Here is a 21,595-nt window from a genome sequence, read left to right as displayed (position 1 = left end):
ATCTAAAATCTTATTATTTCAAACTAACCATATCAATCACCTTTCCCCAAATTTGTATTTTTTTTGTGTATAATGATAAATGCTGTAGTAATGGCTGAATCATCCAAAATAGTAAATATCATAATTATATTTTCTCATGTAATATGTTAAGTGCTCAAATTATTTGTACTTGTGTGGTAATTAAGAAACTATTATTATTTAAAATGCTTAGAATAGCCATTCTTCAGTGCTCAAAATAGAGTATATAGTATACGTTTCTAAATATTATAAACCTACATGGAAGTTGTTTTACTTGTATGAAACCCCAGAGCATATTTTCTAAAAATTTTATACTTTCTTATATATTTTTAAATTCTACTGCATTTATTCCTCTTGTAGGAATTAGACCACATGCTTACAAAGTGAATCACAGAATTCCATGATATAGGAATTAGAGGCAAACTTGGTACAAAACCAATCAATTATTAAGTGAAGAAATGCAAGTCAATATTTCACCAGCTAAATCCCTGTGTTCTTTCCATACATAGCCATCCTTTATACCCCTGCCTCTCTGGGGATATAAGATGATACCCGTACCCTTAGGCCTGGGACAGCCCAGTGCCAGTACACAAGAATTATGAAGGGCTTCTCGCTTTAGCCACAACTAAATGACTGTTATTGAAACAGATGGAGAAAAAGAACTGTAAAACCTGGACAAAATATAATAAAAGAATTGTTTGAAAGCATTAACAAGTAACAAACAGACATAATACTCAAGGGTCTATGATTCTTGGAAGAAGGCAAATTTTTAACATTATACTTCTGTATCTACAGAGAACATTCTTAAGTCAGTAGCCTCTGCTTCCATATTAAGAAACTAGAAAAAGAAGAGCAAATAAAAACCAAACCAAGAAGGAAGAAAATAATAAGATTGTAAAATACTTGAACACTTTATCAAAGAATAAAAATGAATAGCAAAATAAATGAAAAGATGTTCAACACCATTATTTATTAGGCAAATACAAAATATAAATCAGAACTAATATGAGACATCAGTATACAACTACTAGGAAGGATAAAATTTTAAGAATGATACAAACAACATGTTAGTAAGGATGTGGAGCAAGTAGAACTCTTATGGACTGCAGGTAGAAATATATATGATAAAACTGTCTTGGAAAGCTGCTCATCAGTTTCATATAAGTTTCACACACCTTTTTTAAGGTAGGTGCCACCTTATCCTAAACTCCACTCCTTGGAGTTTACTCAAAGTAAATGAAAGTGTATATTCACATAAAAGTTTGGACATTAATTTTCATGTCAAATTTATTGTAATGACTGAGAACTGGAATCAACCCAAATGTCCATAAATGGGTGGATGGATAAACAAATGATGGTATTTCCATACCATAGAATATCATTCAGAGATAAAAAGGAAGAAATTATTGACACATCTAACAACATGGATGAATCTCAAAATAATGATGTTGAAAGAAATAAAGTAGCCCAAGAAAAAAAGAAAAAGAAAAGGGAAGGAAAAAGAAAGAGAAAGAAAAAAGAAAAAACAAATTATATAGGTGGGCAAGAACTGGCATTTACTCGGCAGCATTAAGGGAAGTTATGGGGATGGTAGATGGATTCTTGATTGGGACAATGATTTCAAGGATGTTTACTATAGTTTTAAATTTCTTCTTTCTGTGTAACATTATGATACATTTTGACATAATCACAAAAGCATGGAATATAATTTTCTTTAATTTAATTCCTAGCACTTCACGCCTTTTCCTTTCTCCCTCCTCCTGTTTGTGTCCCTCTTCTCTACTGATTTTCTGTAATTTATATATAACATTTAAAAAAAATAGTGTCTTGTGGACATACTTAATGTTGGGATTCACTATGGTATATTCATATATGTACATATGAAAGTTTGATCAGATTCATTCCACTGTTCTTCCTTTTCCCCCATCCCTCCTGCCTCTTCCTCAATTCCCTTTGTCTACTCCACTGATCTTCATTTTGATGAAATTCCCTCTCCTCTTTTCCTACTTTCTATCTCTCTTTCTTTCATCCCCTTCACCCCTTTATTTAAGATTAGCTTCTGTATATCAGAATAAACATTCAACCTTTGACTTTTGGGAATGGGCTTATTTCACTTAGCATGATAGTGTCCAGTTCCATCCATTTACTGGCAAATGCCATGATTTCATTCTTTATGACTAATACTGAACTGTGTATATATACCACATTTTTCTCATCATTCATCTGTTGAAGGGCACCTAGATTGGTTCCATAGCTTGACTATTGTGAATTGAACTGCTATAAACATTAATATGCCTGCATCACTGTAGTATGCTGATTTTAAGTCTTTTGGGTATATACTAAAGAGTGGGATAGCTGGGTCATATTGTCATTCCATTGTTACTTTTCTGAGGAATCTCCATACTGATTTCCAGAGTGGTTGCTCTAATTTAAGTCCTACCAACAATGTATGAGTGTGCCTTTTCCCCCACATCCTTGCCAACATTCATTATTATTTGTATTTTTTGATAATTGTCATTCCAACTGGAGTAAGATGAAATTTCAATGTAGTTTTTAAGTTGCATTTTGTTGGCCATTTGTATTTCTTCTTTTGAGAAGTATCTGTTTAGTTTTTGTTTTTTGGGGGTTTTATTTTTTGCCATTGATTGATTGAGGTATTTGGTTTTTTGGTGTTAAATTTTTTGAGTTCTTTGTATATTCTGGATATTAATACCATATCTGGGAAACAGGTGGCAAAGATCTTCTCCCATGCTCTTCATACTCTTGTTTCCTTTGCTTGTGCAGAAGTTTTCTGATTTGATGCCATCCCACTTATTGATTTTTCATTTTATTTCTTGCACTTTAGTGGTCATGTTAAGAAAGTTGGTTCCTGTGCCAACATGTTGGAGTGTTGGGATACATTTTCTTCTAGCAGTTGCAGGGTTTCTGGTCTAATTCCTAGATTTCTGATCTACTTTGAGTTGAGTTCTATGTTGGGTGAAAGATAGGGGTCATATTTAATTCTTTTGCATATGGATTTCCAATTTTCCCAGCACCATTTGTTAAAAATGTAAACATACATTTCTCTAATGTATGTTTTGGCACCTTTGTTTATTATTAGATAACTATGTGCGTTTGGCTTTGTGTCTTCTATTCTATTCCATTGGTCTTCTTATCTGTTCTCATGACAGTACCATGCTGTTTTTATTATTATAACTCTATAATATAATTTGAGTTTTGGTATGGTGATGCTTCCAGCTTTGTGCTTCTTGCTAACAATTGCTTTGGCTATTCTGGGTTTCTTTTTTTCCAAATGAATTTCCAAACTGCTTTTTCTATTTCTGTGAATTGTCATTGGAATTTTGATGGGAATTGCATTAAAACTGCATAGTATTTTTGGTAGTATGAACACTTTGACAATATTAGGTCTGCCTAACCAGGAACATGGGAGACCTTTCCATTTTCTAAGGTTTTCTTCAATTTCTTTCTTTAAGGTTCTGCCATTTTCATTGTAAACGGCCTTTATCTCTTTTGTTAGGAGTATATTTTTGGAGACTATTGTGAATGGGATAGTTTTCCTAATTTCTTTTTCAAGAGCTTTGTTATTGGAATATAGGAACACAATTGATTTGAATGTACCCTGCTACTTTGATGAAATAATGTCAGAAAATTTCCCAAACCTTAAGAATAAGATGGAAATTCAAATATAGGAGGTATATAGGACTCCAAATACATGAAATTACAATAGATTCACTTCAAGACATATTATAATGAAAATGTCTAAACATACAGAATAGGGATAGAATTTAAAAACTTGGAAGAGCAAAATGACTGGTCACATTTAGAGGTAAACAAATCTGGATTTCAACTAATTGCTCAACATGGACTCTAAAAGCCAGGAGGGCTTGGAATACTATACACCAAGCTCTGAGAGAAAATGGATGCCAACCAAGAATATTAAACTCAGAAAAATTAAGCTTGAAAATTGAAGATGAAATAAAAAACTTTCTATGATAAACAGAAGCTAAAAGAATTCACAACCAGAAAGTCTGCACCATAAAACATACTCAATAAAATATTTCATGAAGAAGAAATAAAAATAAGAATGAAAACAAACATAGGGAGGAATTCCCTCAGAATAGTCAAAGGAGAATCAAGTACAATTTAAACATTTGAAATAAATTAAAATGGCAAGAAATAAAATTCACTTCTCTATAGTAACATTGTATGCAAATGGTCTAAACTCTTCAATCACAAGACACAGGTTGGCAGATTAGTTTAAAAAATACGACCCAACAATATGCTGTCTATAAGAGATTCACCTCACAGAGAGATCCACAACTGAAGGTAAAAGTATGGGAAAATACATACCATGCAAATGCTACTCCTAAATGAGCAGGGACAGCTTATTCTCATAGAATATAAAGTGAACTTCAAGCCAAGAGACAAAGAAGGTCACTTTGTACTGTCGAAGGGAATCCTACAACAAGAAGTTATGATTGTAAATATTGATGCCCCAAACAATGAGGCATATACATACATAAACCCTTTTAAAATTAGGAATCAAATAGATCACAATGCAGTAATACTGGTGACTTTAACAGACCTCTCTCAACATTAGATAGATTATCCAGACATAAATTAAGTAAAGATTTCACATAACTAAAAAGTATAATGAATAATACAGATTTGACAGACATCACATCTATAGAATATTTCATCTCTCTGCTTTTTTTTTTTTTTTTTTTTTTTTTTCGGTGCTGGGGATTCAACCAAGGGCCTTCTACATGCAAGGCAAGCACTCTACCAACTGAGCTATATCCCCAGCCCATATTTCATCTCTCAATGACTGTATTAACTTTCTTCTCAGGAGTACATGGAACATTTTCTGAAATAGACCATATTGTAGGTCACAGAGGAAATCTTAGCAAATACAAAAAAAAAAAAAAAATAGAGACAATGTCTTGCATTTTATCAGATCATAATGGAATCAAATTAGAAATCAATGATAAGAGACAAATAAAACCACTCTAACGCCTGAAGATTAAATAAAACACTTCTGAATGATGAATGGATAGCAGAAGAAATTGGAGAGAAGTAAAACATTCTTAGAAGTCAATGAGAATAGTGATACATCAAAATCTCTTGGATAGTATGAAGGCATTTCTAAAAGGAATATTTATAGCGTTGAATTACTACACCAAAAGAATATAAAGATACCAAATAGATAATCTAACATTACATCTCAAGGTACTAGAAAAAGAATAACAAACCATTACCAAAATTACTAGAAGGGTGCTTGCTTCAGCAGCACATATACTAAAACTGTAATGACGGAAGATTAGCATGACCCCTGTGTAAGGATGACAAATTCATGAAGTATTCCATATTTAAAAAAAAAATCAATAAATTAAAATCAGAACTGAAATCAGTGAAGTTGAGAATAAAAAATACAAAAGATTAATAAATCAAAGAGTTGGTTTTTTGAAAGAATAAACAGAATTGATAAACCCTTATCTAAACTAACCAAAAGAAGGAGAAAAAACAGTGAAATTAACAAATTTCAAGACAAAAAAGAAAATATCACCACAGACACTACTGATATTCAGAGGAGCATCAGAAGCTATTTATGAAATTTATTCTCCAATAAGCTGGAAAATATTGAAGATACTGACAAATTCTTGGAGACACATGACCTACCCAACTTGAACCATGAGGGCATAGAACACAAACAGATCAATTTCAAATGATGAAATTTAAGCAGCTATCAAAAAATCTTCTAGGAAAGAAATATCCAGGACTTAATGGGTTCTCATACTTGTTCCACCAGACCATTAAAGAAGAAATAATACCATTTTAAATTCTCATTTTAAGGTGAAATTTATGATACTATCAATACTCATTCCTAAAAGGGGAGCAAAATCAAGTCTATCATCATGCTTATTCTATCACATTTATGACTTAAGTCTTACTTAAGATTTCATTATTGTACAACTTAAGGTATAATTGACATATAATAAACTGCACATATTTAAAGTGAGCAGTTTGATGTTTTGACATATACTACATTAGTATTTTTTTGTTGTGGTTAATAAAACAAGATCACAGACTGGGTAAGTAATAAAGAGGTTTATTTTGACTCATGATAATAGAGGTGCCAGATCAAGGGGTCACATCTGATGAAAGACATCTTTCTTGATGAAAGTTTGGAGGTGGCTCTGGGTACCACACAGCAAGAGACAGGGAATATGTGTGTCTTCTGGTCTCTCTCTGTCTTTTTTATTAAACTACCAGGAACCCAGACAGGTTCTGCCCTAATGACCTTGTTCAATCCTAATCATCTCCAAAAGGCCCTGCTTTTACTTAGTTGGATTAAGTTTCTACTCTTTTAAAGAAAAAATAATACCATCCTCCTCAAATTATTCCACACAATAATGGAGGGAAAATTGCCAAAGTCATTCTAAGAAGCCAGTCAATTACCCTGATTCCAAAACCAGACAAAGACACATGAAAGAAAGAAACTTCAGGCCAATATCCTTGATGAACATAGATGTAAACATTCTTAATAAAATATTATCAAACTACATATAAGCATGTTAAAAATATATTTGCACCATGATCAAGTGCATTTCATCCCAGGGATGCAAGGTTGGTTCAACATACATTTATTTACCTCAATAAATGTAGTTCAGCATGTAAATAGAGTTAAAACCAGTAATCACATCATTATCTCAATAGATGAAGAAAAAGCATTTGACAAAGAACAGCACCCATTCATGTTTAAAACATTAGAAAAATTATGGGTAGAAGGAACTTAACATTGTAAAGGCTATATATGACAAACCCAAGGCAGGCAACATTATACCAAATGGAGAAAAACTGAGAGCATCTCCTCTAAAAACAGGAACAAGACAAGGATGACCATTCTCTTAACACTCCTATTCAACATAGTCCTTGAAACTCTAGCCAGAGTATTCAGGCAAGAGAAGGAAATTAAAGGGATGAAAATAGGAAAAGTAGAGCTCAAATTATCTGTTTGTTGATGACAGGATCCTATACTTAGAAGACGCACTCCCCACCCCTGCAAAAAATGTATTTTTGTGTGTTTCTGGATGTTCTAAATGTAAGTTGAGTCTCACAGTGAGGGAATATGCAGTTATTAGGGAGTTAGATATTAAATGAAATATCATTCTTTTTACTTGATCCTCAGTGAAATGCATATTATGACAAATTAAATCATTCCTTTAAAAAATCCTTTCTCCAATGCACCTTTCTACATGTACTTCTAGAAGAAAACCATTCTCTATTGAAAGCCAAACACTGAGGTACTGTGTATGTGAACTATTGGTTTGTGAATCTAAGGTGTTAAGGATATTTATTATTTTACTTATTAAATATGCTCAAATCTAGTGCAAAATAATCCTTGACACTTGTTTCAGAGATATTTAATTTCCTCTTTTGCCTATTTCTATTCATTGAAGACTCTTCTTACCATTAGCAGAACTGCCAGGGGTTACTAGCAAAGACACATCATATGATTATGTACAGATACGTTGATTTTATCACACCCTCCTCAGAGAAAGGGTTTTACGTTCTGATTTTGACATGGCACATAGGAAAATTTTTAGACCTCTGGGTTAGATTAATTTTGCTCTATATATAAAAGTCAAAGATCTCAGCATTACTGATCATTGTGACTTCTAGATAGTTGGGAATTTAGGATGATATTTGAATATTTTAATTTGAGTTAACACCAAATAGGTTGAAACAGAAAGAAGAGGTGAAGCTTTGATTCTCTGACTGCTCATTAAGGAAATCATTATTCTATTGAACTCTGGCACTCATCTGAATTCTCCATTCTATTGAACTCATTTGAACACTTTCAGGATATCACATTTTCCCAAGATTTTTTGAGCCTTCTCCAATTAGTCTTCAGAAGAAGACACAAGGAATAAGGAATAATCCATCAATAAAGATGAACAAGAGCTATGGTACACTTCACTTGTGTTTAGGTTTGATTGCTAATTCAGTTTGTGGCCAGAAAATATTTAAAGGAACCCTTGCAACGTCTATGGTCTTGACTGCTATAACAGAGGACCAATGGATAAAAAAATCACATATGGACAGAAGAGGTGGACCTATAATGTGAGAATATATTAAAAACAAGTCTTAGTGGTCTAAGTGCCTACTGGAAGCTTGCCTTTGCATAGACAAGATCACAATCAGTTGGTCTTTTCCAAAATGTAGACAGGGTAGAAATTATCAACATTTTGTGGGTAGAAACTGAGGAGTAAAACGATTGGGACAAGATTAAATTAAGACTTTAATGTCTCTCTTAATGATGGTTTATCAAATGTTTCTAATCCAAAAATAAACACCTGAAAAAGAGAGAAATAGAAATGCTCTCTTGACTTACTTTGTTTTATTTAACATCTGATTGCTCTTTTTATTGCCTACTAAATATTTGGAAAGAAGAATCTGCTTTCTATCCACACTTCTCAAGTTACATTTTCACCTAAACCATTAAAACTTGGGTTTTTGCCTTTATCACTTTTCTGAAATTGCTTTTGCAGAAGTTACAATGAATCACTTACAGTCAAATCCAGTAAGAACTGGATCTTTCAGCTTGGATTTCTACTTTCTCACTCCAACACCATCCTATTTTCTTAGGATTTTTGGTATTCTCCATGACACATTCAATCCTCTGACTAGTCCTTATCAGACTCAATGACAGGGGAAACTTGAACTGACATTGGCTGTCCAGGGTGTATTAAATACTGATATGAGATCGGGAGACAGGGCACTCAATTTCAACAACCTCATAAGGATAGGATGTATTTTGGGGGGGCCTATAGGAGTTGGAGATGAAAGAGAGACTCTACAGAAATCCAGGAGCCACAAAGTGTTGTCTCTTTTCGAGACAAGAAGATTCCTGTTCATTCTACTCCAAACATATCACAATATTTGTCATCTGTTTGGCTCCTGGTCTCTAGGTCTTTGTGAGAAAAAGACACCTTCCCCCAAGCTTAAGAATCCCAAACAAATATAATCATGTGAAAATTCATCCAGGTTTTGGGGAAATGTCTTGAATTCTTCCCCCAAAATAATTATAAAGCCAACCACAGGGGCTTTACTTTTTCAGGTATAAGAAAGTCCACAAAAGAAAAATAACTCTACTGAAGATATGAGAATTCTTAAACAGTCAGATTATAATACATAGTAGATTATGTATCCCAAGAAGGAGAAATTAAAATGTTATCTGAAAATGACAATTAAAATAATTTAAAAGGAAAAGATGCAAATTTAAAAAAGAACACTGAAGGAGAAAATATAGGTACATTTGGCAAAGACCCAAATATAAGTAATTTAAAGAAAAATATATAATCAACTGGTAGTATCTGGCTAAATAATTTCTAATGGGGAAAATTATAGTATGAAATCCATATATTAGAAGGGACCCTGAAAAGAAAATCAACTTAAGCTTCCAACTCCAAAAGTTGGAAAAAAGAATAAAGAATAAAACCTCAGAAAGCTCAAAACAGGAAATAAAGACAAGAGATCAATGAAATAGGAAACAAATGCAGAATGGAGAAAATCAACAAAACAAGAGTTGATGCTTTGAAAAGTTTCATAAAATTGATGAACCTCTAAACAAGACTCTTAAGAAAGAATAAGAGAAAACACCATTACCAATGGTCAGTATACCAATGTCAGCATACCTGACTGCTGGCCCTTGCTCCTGTCCTTCAAGTCACCCTGTGTTCATATCAAGGCCAACAGCCCCACAGGATGTTCCCAGGCAATGGCTGAGACAAGGGGATACTAAGGTGGGTCTCCATGGTGAAATCAACATCTCCAGCAGGTGACTTTGTCTCCATCAGGCTAACTAAACATTTCTTGACACTGCTAAAATCCTAGGTTCTTCTACTCTACCTTCTCCTGGCCTCTGTCCTTCCACAGGTATCAGCCTGGTGACCTGATCTGAAGGCCTTCTCTGCCCTCGCCTCTTCCCTGCCTTCTCTGCCAATGAATCTCTTCCTCACGTAAACCCGTCACGGCATCTTCCTCTTGGTTAAACCAAATTAACACAAATATCACAAATGCGTTAAGAAGATTTTATGAGCAACTCTCCATAACAAATTAATAAACTCATATAAATTGTAAAATCCACAAGAAATACCAAATACCAAAACTGATAGAACCAGAGATCCTGAAGAGATTCTGACAGGTGATTAGGAGACTTCAGGCACTCAGCTTCCCCTTCAGTCCAATTGGCAAATTCTGGGACAGCATAAGGAAGGAAGTTAACACTTGAGAATAAGAGAGCATTGAGAAAAATCAGGAGACAAATATTAGAGACTGAGTCTTGCTAGGAGTATAAAATCAAAGAACACAGCAGGTACTCAGTTGAAAAAATACTTAGAAAGTCAAAGGGAAACAAGGGATAGAGGAAGTCCCACTGAGTCTCAACTCAGCACAGTCTCTAATTGAACTAACATGATCAGTCAGCCACCAATTAATGTGCTAGGCAAAAGGAAGAGTGACTTCTCTCAGGAGAACATAATGGCAAAATTGTTTTAAACATAACATAGCAGTTAAAGTTATATTGCTTAGTAAGATAATATTGATACATTCCTGGGATAGAAACATACTTGATCAAAATATTTATTTGATTGCTTGTTTTTCTTGCTAATACCATTTTTAGTTTTTATACACTGGTGTTGCTTTAGCAGTTCTCATTTCATTCAACTGCCTCCATCTCTTTTCTGGCATCGCCAGTTGTGGTGAGGCGGGGAAATGGGTGGTTGTGCTGGCACTCAATGTTGACAAAGGGAAAGATTCTTCTTTAATTATTCTTTGCCTCTGTTTCTTTGCAGATCAGTATGGCTCTGATTTGTCCGCACTTCTGGCTGGGACTTTTGTTAGTCCCTACTACATGCCTGATACAAAATTTTTTCTGGAAATCGTAAGTTGAAAAAGCAAGTAGTAACCAAAAGGTTATTGTCATGTTTAACTACCCTTTTCCAGTTATGTATATATCTTTCAAATCACACTGTCACTTTATGCACATGAAATGTCACGAGGCTTTCAAAGAAGAAATGTCTTCTTTCTTGCCACTGGAGATTTCCTGGCAACCAATTTAAATAGAAAAAAACATGGAATGAAAGTGTTCAGGAGGGAATATGAAATTTGTGGTGATATTACCTTACTCATGATTTTTTTTTTCCAAACACTGGCCTATTTCTTCACTCTTTTGAAGTGTGGCTTATGCCAATTTTATTTAGTTGACTGGAGTTAGAAATCTCTGAAATCTCTAATATTTAACATAAAGCATTCATGAAATTACAGTTTTAAAAATTGAAACAATTTGTTTATAATATGAATTATAACACATATTCTGTAACATGAACAACAAAGTTCTAAAATTTAAAATTTCAAACTCATTAATGAACAGAGAAAAGCATCTACTGAATGGAATAATATCAATTTTGTTATATAATTCTCCCTGAGAATTAAATATGTATGTATCAGGGAATACAGAATTATTTATAGAGCCCAAAGTGGAGAACTGAATCCTTCCCAATGTTTCCAGAAAATATATACCAGGTTTTCTTCCCTCTCTCCTTCTCCCCCTCCCTCCTCCTCCCCTTGCTCTTTCCTTCCCATTCTTTCCCTCTCTCAGTGTGTGTACATGCCTGATCTCTTCATTCATTCCACCTTCAAAAAGAATCGTCTTGCCTGAGAGTTTAAGAAAACTTTTGAAGAACTCTTCATATTGGTATGAACTTGTCGACCAAAGTTAGCTGTGGAAATGGGGCAAAGGTTCTGATATATCCATATTATCCTAAAAGTGGACATGGGGGCAGCAACGGACTCTTATTACCTAACCATAGCTGTAGCCACATTAGTTCCCCTGGCCCTGATTTTCACCCTTCTGGTTGATGCAGTGAGGAAAGTGTGGACCAGCCTGGAGGTATCCAAGTTCATACCATGGAGAGAAAGCCAAAAATAGGAACCTGGGAGTTTGTGTTGGAGAAGGGCATCTATCTCGCAGCCCCTCCAGAGAGAGGAGGGAAATTTTGCTCCTTAATGTCAAAAAATTCTCCTTGGAGGATGATGACAGGGAAGAATTGTGGGTCCTAACCCTTTGAATGTAAATACAAGTCTCCAACAAAACAAATGTCTGTGGATTTACAATTCCTGGAGTATCTCCATGGTCCAAGTCTCATCTCTTTTTGAAATACAAACATTTTGACAAATTTTGCCACTTGAAGAGGTAAAACTTCCTAATATAATGAACAGTTATGGGCCCTGCTTTGTATTAATAGATCTGAGATTTTGTTTGTTAAAAGCAATCACAACTCAGGCCTAGGTGGTGGCACATGCCTGTAATCCCAGCGACTTGGAAGACTGAAGTAGGAGGATCACAAGTTCTAGGCCAGCCCTCAGCAACTTAGACAGATCTTGAGGAACTTAGCAAGACCTTATCTCAAAATAAAAAATAAAAAGGGCTGGGGATGTGGCTCAATGGTAAAGTGCCCCTGGGTTCAATCCCCAGTAGCAGAATAAATAAATAAATAAATAACCACAAACTACCTATAGCTGGGAGTGTATCTCAGTGGTAATCACTTACCTCTCATGCCTCAGGCCCTGGGTTTCATTCCCAGCACAGGAAAAACAAAACAAACTAACTCCCAAATGAATCATTTCCCATTATTCAGACACCTTCAATCTGAGTGCTAAAGAATTCATTGACTAAAAGGTATTTACTCAATACCAAAGTGTTCCTGGCAGCAGAGGTAAAGTGCTGGAGAGGTGGGGTATATATGGAACTGTAATACACAGAAAACTCCCAATTTAAAGTAAGTTTTTCACATAGATTTCCATGGGAAAATATGTTTTGACCCTATTTCAATCTATATTTCCTTTTGCTTATAGAACATATTTTTAATCATACTGCTTATATTCCATCTTCCATTAGAAAACATCTTTATTAAGTTGAATTAATCTGAAGTGTCCTCTTTTTCTGGGAAGAGAAAGCTTGCTATTAAGTATGTGACCCAGGGCAATTTTAATGTCCTATTAAAATTTAACTTTGGAAAACATGCAGTATTTTCTTCCTAAGTATTCCTGTCTCCTTTCTGCATTCTATCTGAAAGCTTTTCAATTTGATTACAAGAAATAATTGGTGAGGAACAAAGTAACTGATTAAGTGCTAGACATTTTCATTTAGACAATGAAGAACGAATCAAGTGTTGATTGACTTAAAGTACACAAACACACACACACACACACACAAACTTAAGATAAGCATATCATTGTTACTCTTGAAACTTGAGGTTTTGAATCTTGGAAAATTTTGAAGGTAAGATTAACTTTCTAGAATTATTAAATTCTACATATGGCAATATTGCTATTATAAATATATTCCTATGAACTATTAAGGGGACATTTTCTCAAAGAAATAGCAGTGTTTTGTTGATGTTGTTCTCTTGTTAGTCAAGCACACAAATGCCTATTTATTTGGTAGTATAGATGAAATATAATTTCAGTGGAGAAAAAAAGGAAGCATTACTGTTGGAAATGAGCAATATTTCAGCAACTAAGAAATACAAAGTGCTTGAAACACATCTCTCCCTATCTAGAGCACAGCCCAAGAGGTCACAAAAGGAAGGCTGGTTGCTGAGGAGGGCAGTATGATGGGAAGGACCTGAAAAAGCAAGATGCTTATGCTAAAACTGGGAGGCTAAAAAATACATAGGTCAGATATTGTTCTTTCTGTCTGAGATGAGATTTCAGACCCTGCCTCTCAGGATCAGTTGCCAGAACTATCATCCAAGACTTCCCTTCAGGAATTTTACAAGGACTTGACACAGTCCTCCAAAATATGACATCCTTTCTGTCCCACAGAATAAAGAACTAATAGAGAACATATATAGAGACTTTATATATGAAAAATAGATAGTTGTCATTGTGAGTAGTCTCCCTACTGCTGTGCAGGGGTGTAGCTTCCTGCAATCTAAAGACAGCATGGTGACTAGAGGGATACCTGTCATCTGAGAGGTCCTTTCTGTACAGCATGTGGAAGTTCAAACTTTTCCTCTGAAGGCTGGAAAAAGAGCCTGTTGAGACAAACTGACCACAGGCAGATTATCACAAGGTAATGTACACAAACTTACTAATGTGTGCATGTATGCATATGAGCCTACAAAATATGAAATTCAAAGAAGGGCTGGATGGTTGAAACTCAAACCATGCCCTTCTTAGGCAAGAGGTCAGTGGAGTGCTGTAGGAAATTTTAGAGGGTCAATAAATTATATTTAAGGAAGAAAATGAGCCTGGAGAATAGAAAATGACCTGGGTCTTAAGTTCCTTGGGCTCTGGGTGTGGTGTTTGATTTTCAGTCTCTTCTTTTGTGAGCTTTAATCTGTGAGCTTTAATTCTGTGAGCTTTAATCCTCCTTGGTGAATGACATTTCAGTGAGAATATTTGAAAGCAATTTTGTTTCTCATTGGCACATCTCATCTTTAGGTGGAAAAGGGAATTCAAGGAAAGCCCTTCTTGGATTTGCTGCTCAGTTTGACATCCAAGATGATATATTTTGGGATGTTTCTTTCTGAGCCCCAACAATAGCCAATTTTTAAGTCAGTTGTTTCTGTATATGATTTACAGTGAGGAATGGTTCTGAGTTTGGGAAGTGTCAAATATGCATGATCATGGAAACTAGTATGATTCAATGTCATTTTAATATCTTATTTCATATAAAACGATACACTTTTAAAATCCAATATTAATGTAGAAATCTACATATTAAATGACAGCACTTTATTACATAAAAGTGATTAACTCAGTTAATATATATAAAGTGTTAAGAAAAATTGCATTTCACATAGTGTTATCTGTTTTTCATGCATAAAGCCTATAATTTGATTCTTTATTCTATGGAAAAGAATAAACGACATATACCATATTTGATGATTTATCTATTGTCCATTCCCAGGTGTTAGAAGATGTCGATACTTTCTTTCCATAACACAAAACCACTCATTTTAGATACACAGCAAGTATATCCTGTGCCTCTACTTTAACTGCCTTACAAAAGCTCTCCTTTGTTATTCTTGCCCTTTCTTCAGGTCATGGTGGCCAAAATTGTCCTTAGATATACTATGTAGAGATTTTTCACAATGAATAAGCTCATGGACTTTAACATGAGCTTCTCTTTTCCGAAACCTAAGCCACATTTTGTTAGCTATTTTTCCTTCCTTTTTTGCTTTGTTGTTTCCCATCAGTCATCCCAGACAAGTGTTGATAATAATAAGCTCTGTGGTCAATTGTGAGAAGGGCATGGTAGAGGGTCATTGTATTTATATGTTGTTCATTATTTTACTTTTATCAGAAAGGAATGCAAAAGATAAATAAAATGAAAGCAGAGTGACATCATAGGCCATTAAGTCAGAATATTGGGGAAATGATTGTTTTTGGAGGAGGGTTGCATGATAGTTTCATTTTCTAAGGAGTGTCTTAGAAAATTCCTTAAATGGAAGCACTTCTCTAAGGTACACAGCAGTATTTTTCCTCAGGTATATATTAGCATTTAGGCTTGTTAATTTTTTTCACAATGTTATCTTGGAAAGTCACATTTTTTACTTTTTTTGTACCAAAATTTGTTGACCTCTAATTCTTCCAATCCACCAGTCCTATCTTTTCTTTCCATCTTTTTCCCATGTTGACCAGACAAAAATTTATAAGCCACCAAGTTTTACTGATATCCTAAACTCTCTTACACTGTTCTGTGAGGTAAAGACAACCATGGCTGACACAGTGAGCTATTCCTGATAGACAACTCTGCTGGGCTTCCTCTCGGTGACAGGGTCAAATCTTTGTCAGGGCTATGGATGGCCTACTTCTTTCATCTCCTCTAGCTACACTCTGCCACTGTAGGGCTTCTGTATGATCCTTCTGTCTGGAATGTTCTTCCCCTCTCCCCTAGTTACTGCCTCCTCCTCCTCTAGACCCCAGTTCCACTGACTTCCTTAGAGGAACTTTTACTGATATCTTCCGCAACCTTCTTCCTCAGCCCTCACAGAGTCTCTTCTGGCCTTGCTTTTTTGTTCACTTGTCCGTCATGAGTCTCTTCTGGCCTTGCTTTTTTGTTCATTATCTGTTATGAGTCTCTCCCTTTGTGTTGAAAGCTTTCTGAGAAGGCATCATGTGCAGCCTCTGTGTGCCACACAGACACTGTTTTTCTAGCAGTTAGAACCTTTATCAGGGGTGCAGGGCAGAGCTGGACAGTGTATGTCAGCAGCCACCTTCCCTTTATGAGAAAGAAGTAGAGATGATGTCTAATTGTAACTCAAGAAGTGTATTTAAGAACGCATGAGTGGATAAATGACAAATGCCAGACTATTGACATATACCCCATTGCAAACAAGTTGCCAAAGAAAGGGAAAGCATCGATTTGGGTCACCTGTATATTTGAAATCAAGTGTATTGATCTCTACAGAGACTTCCACTCTGCCATTATAATTGCTATAAATGGCACAGCTAGCCCTTGAGTTCTCTGATTGAAGTAAGTACAGAAGGCAGCACACAGTTAAATAAGAACCTGAGCATCAAGATTCTCAAGCAGTTTTCACAGTAGAAAAGGGTATAAGTAGTCACATCTCAGTCCTGTGAATCTTCAGTACACAGTGTGACTGGTATGGGAAAGGTCTGCCCTCCAGAGTCAGGGCTCTTCTATAGCCTAGACATACATCCAACAGAGCTGCAGGCTTTCATGGAAAATGGGCGGTTTGGGTGCTACCAGCTGCTAACAGACAACTACCCAGCACTGCCATGAGCCCCTTTGATAATGCTTCTCGGGTGCAGCCTGTGTTGCATATGGAGGCTGATGGCGTGGTGTCATGTCGTATGTTTTCCTGCCACTTATCATCAGAGGACCCCCAGCTGCCATCTAAGACAGTAGGGAAGAGTTGCTCAAGCAAGTAAAGCTCACATGCTTTGTTCTTTTTATCTTTCCACTTGCTATAGGATTAGAAATACCTACAACAGAGGTCTTCTTGAAGAAATTCGGGAACTGGAAAGCAGAAAAGATAGAATATTGGAACATACTGATATTTTTGAAAAGCGGTGAGTCTGTTCTCTTCATCTTGGTTTTTGTTGAGAACATCTTCTCCTTATTGTCTCCCATGACTTTCCTTCCCAGGAATGTTCAGACTCCCCCTTACTCCCCAGGTTCATTAAGCACACGCCAAACAGGCATTTTGACCTGCACATGCACTGCAGAACAGTCCCCACTTCCCTGCACAGGAGGACACAGGACACAGACATATGCACATTTATGTGCATCACAGCACTAGCTTTCCATTGAGGTCTTGACTGGAAAGTTTCAAGGAGATTTCAGATATAAAGGAAGTATTCTGCATCTTAATTTGGAAAAAAGATTCATAGTAAATACTTTGTCAAAACTCATGAAACTGAACTTCTAAGTCTATGAATTTCAACATAGACAAAATGAATCATTGGGGGAAAATATAAACACAGTGTAAATGTGCAAAAACCAGGATTTTATAGCAAAGGGTTAATCTCTCAAATGAACAAAGTGAAAGTTTGGGAGATTTCCAGAAATCAGAAAAAAAAAAAAAAAAACAAAAATCAAAAAAGTTCATCAAGCAGTAGAAAAGCAGGCAAAGTATAAATAATAAACAGTTCATAGAGAAGAAAATACAATGACCCTAAAACATATGAATTTATCCTCAATTGCATAAGAAATTAAAACTGGTAAGTACATGGGAAGAACATTCTTTATCCGAATTGCTTACCTTTGATTGGTGATGACATGGGAAAAGAAAGATTTAAGGCAGTTAATTTAGCAAAATTTATCAGAAATAACAATTGCATTCAGCCTAGGACTCAGCAATTCCATTTCTGGGAATTTATCCCTCTTCTTTGCCCCAGAAATATCTGCAGATATCTTAAGTACTGGAGTAATATTTGGAATAGCAAGTATTTAGGACAATAAAATCCTTGTGATACATCTACATACTGTAATGAAAATGTCCCTGAGATACATTAACAGGAGTAATCAATGTAGAACACTGTGTACAATATGCAAATTCTTTATAAAGGACTTAGATCATCAACATACATAAGGGGCATGGTAGTTCATGCCTGTAATCCCAGTGGCTCAGGAGGCTAAGGCAGGAATATCACAAGTTCAAAGCCAACCTTTAGCAACTTAGTGAGACCTAAAGCAACTTAGCAATCCCTGTCTCTAAATAAAATATATAAAGAGCTGGGGATGTGATTTAGCAATTAAGCGCCCCTGGGTTCAATCTCTTTTACAAAAAAAAAAAAAAAAAAAGTGCTTGATCTCACTGATAGGGCACTTTTGCAAAATTACCCAAGAAACTAATACAAGGGATTTACCAGGAAGGAATAAGTGAGGGACCAGGCAGAAAGGGGTGGGGGGGGGGGGGCAAATGTTATCATTCTACCTTTATTTACTTTCTTTTTAGATTTTATAATGATGCACCTATCTTACCATGACAAACTAAAGAGAGAGAGGGGAAAGAGGAACTATAAGTGGGTAAATATATTACAGATGCTTAGAGATGCTGCCTTTTTAAAGAGGTCCTAACAGGGACAGTCAACTGCCAGCTTTTACAATGTCCTATTCTAGACCCTTGGAGCAGCACCTAGAAGTCTCCAGTCATTGCCCTATACCTTCCAGGAACAGCAGAAACTTGCAGGCAGATCACCCCATGATAAGACTGCCTCCACAGCAGGAGCAATCATCTCAGGGTAACTGAATTACCTGCTTCTAGGATCACAGGTCTGATAGATAAATACCCTGCAAAGCAAATGGGAGTTGTTTTCTCAAGTGGTAATAGGACTTCTCCAGTGCAACCTCACAGAACCAGAACTGAGAAATAATCAACCAGACCAGTTTGACCAATGCTGCTCAATTATGCACACCTCTTGCCTCCTGTCCCAGTTCTTTCTCTATTTAAACCTAAAACTCATGTTAGTACCCTAGGCTGAGATACTTGATCTCACTTGTCTTCCCAATATGACTATTTTAATTAAAGTTCCTTTCCTGCTTTTCATCATTACTTATCTCATTTTTTTTTGTTTGTTTGTTTTGTTTTGTTTTTTTGTGTTGTTTTGCGGGGGGCGGGGGGGGGGGGTGGGGACAAGTGGCCAGAACTGATTTGGTGGGATCCCAAGAGTTGGGTCTCTGGCCTGGGACTATAGTAACAAATGGATTCTGGAAAGCCCAGAAACAAATGCACTTCAACTTCTGGACATAGGAGCAAATTTAAAATCATTATCTGATTCTTTTAATTACTTTGGAATGTTTCAACTGTTCACTCTCTTCTTTTGACATTCCCTAGAAACCCTCCTCTGAGCTGGAAGGGCAGATTCCCATCTTGGCAGGAGGCAGGGGTTCCTCATTCTTAGTGGTCAGCCTCAGAAACAGAACCAGAGTCACACAGGGGAAGCTGGCCCTACGGGAGGACCTCCTCCCAGAGGACACCATGTATAAAGATGCTGTTAAGGCTACCGAAAGCAACTGTAACTTGTTGTACAATCTTCAAGCCCCTCAAATCCCTGGAAATATCAAGGTACACAGCAAATCCAACATAGCAGAAGGCTCCTGTGGTCTGGTAATATCCAGCATGTGAGAAAACAATCCAGGCTTGACCACATGGGTGTTTTAACCCCATCTTTCAACTTATAGGAAACAATTAATATTTTAAAATGAAACATGAACTACATTAATTATGCTCCTTGGGGGGCAAAAGTTTATAAAATTCCCCCATCTTTTGGAACTTAGAAATTCCTACACTTGGATTTCCACTGTGGTCTCACAACACACTTTGGGGACTGCAGAAGAAGGGTCCCCCTCAGGTTTATGCCAGCGCTTCTTAACACTGTCAAGAATCTTGAACCAAACTTCTTCTTTATACTTTGCCATGAAGAAAGGAAGTTGGGATAAAGGATTTTAAAGATACATACCACATATCTCTAAGTTGCTCTGGGAAATCAGGGGAATGCAGGAAACTTACGGTTCAATTCGACTGTTTGGAAAGTACAGTTAGGAGAGTTTTATCTAAGAAATGTTCACAGTAAAACACTATTTTAGAAATAGCATTTTGCTTTATTTTAAATACGTAACCAAAATGTAGGATAGTTTCTTACTTTCAATTACACCTTGATATTTCCCAGTCAATTCCTTTAAGACCTGTTCCTATGAATTAATGCCAGGCTGTTTGATTTACTCCCAGAATAACGGCACCAAGTCTCCCAGTGTCCTTAACTACACAGCCCTGTGAGATTGTATTCCGGAATGATTCTGTTGACCTAAGTGCCCCACGTAAGTAACACACTGTAAAATGGGTCATGGTGCTGAAACTCTGTCTGCCCACAGAGGGGTGAGGAATTAAATGTCCTCTTGCGGACATTGTGCTACATGAAATAAGTATATAACACAAAAGGACAGATGCTGTGTGAATCCACTTAAGATGCATCTTTATGTTTCATAGAGACATAAAGTAGAACGGAAGGTGTCAGGGGCTGATGAGTGGGAAATGGGGAGTCTGTACCTAACAGGCAGAGTTTCAGTTTTACAAAATGAAAATAGTTCTGGGGACGGATGATGGTTGTAGAGCAATGGAATGTACATAATGCCCCAGAACTACGCATTTAAGAATGGTTAAGATGATAAACTTGATGTTATGTGTATTTTACCACAATTATAAAAGATAAATGGAAACTACCTGTATTATTATCTTTTTATTTTTAAAGATAGTTCTTACAAGAAAAAAACTCAAATAGATTCCAGAAATTAGTGTGTTTAGTCTGGGGCATGTGCAAGTTGAAAGATTATTCCAGGTCTCTTGTCATAAAATCCTTAAATATAAATCCTAAAGTTCTCAAGATTCTCTGACAGATTCCCATTACACCATTTTAAAGGTAAAACTGGTATTAGTGCCTAATAATTTTTACCCAAAGGAACGTATATACCCTTTGTTGGTACAGAGTTAGCACAGCTCAGTTAGGCATGAAAAAAAAAAAAAAAACAAAGTTATTTCACTTCTCCCTCTTTTAATAATAAATCCATCCGAAATTGCCTGGATGGAACACTTAGGCCCTATGTGACCTCCATATGGCAATATTAATGCTGAATGCTGTACTGGGAAAAAAAAAATACCAAACAAAAGGTAGGAACAAGAAGGGAACATGTTGCGGTATTTATTGGGAATGAGACCTAATCGCCCCTTTTGGACCAAAGTATTCACTGAAATTTTAGAATTCTAGGTTCTCTTGTTGTACTTTTTAAAACTTTCTGAGGTATATCCTCTTTGGATGATTCAGGGCACATGTGAACTCATACACGCTCACACACTGCTTCTTCAGCCTGTCCCATGCACACCCCCAACTTCTCCCCCTCTCCCTAGAGATATTTAGGGGGAAGGAAAAAGAAGCTGAGAAATAATGGGAGACAAAAATGCACGAGGATAAGAAAACATATAGCAGAGCAGATATCTTAAGGACTGGAGTTAATGCCTCTGCCATCTTCATTCCCAACCGG

General features: G+C 36.0%; 1 long non-coding RNA gene across 1 annotated transcript; it reads left to right on the top strand.

The window, feature by feature from the left end:
* The first annotated feature begins 10,876 nt into the window (after positions 1–10,876).
* Positions 10,877–20,377, top strand: LOC306660599. Its single transcript, XR_013763689.1, has 3 exons — positions 10,877–10,963; positions 17,029–17,127; positions 20,289–20,377. It is a non-coding gene; the product is annotated as an uncharacterized lncRNA (long non-coding RNA).
* Positions 20,378–21,595: the final 1,218 nt, after the last annotated feature.

The sequence above is a fragment of the Sciurus vulgaris genome (assembly GCF_902686455.1).
Source record: "Sciurus vulgaris genome assembly, chromosome: 4".
In the NCBI taxonomy this organism is placed as follows: Eukaryota; Metazoa; Chordata; class Mammalia; order Rodentia; family Sciuridae; genus Sciurus; species Sciurus vulgaris.
Note: the sequence above shows the minus strand (reverse complement) of the source record. Positions and strands in the feature narration are given on the sequence as shown.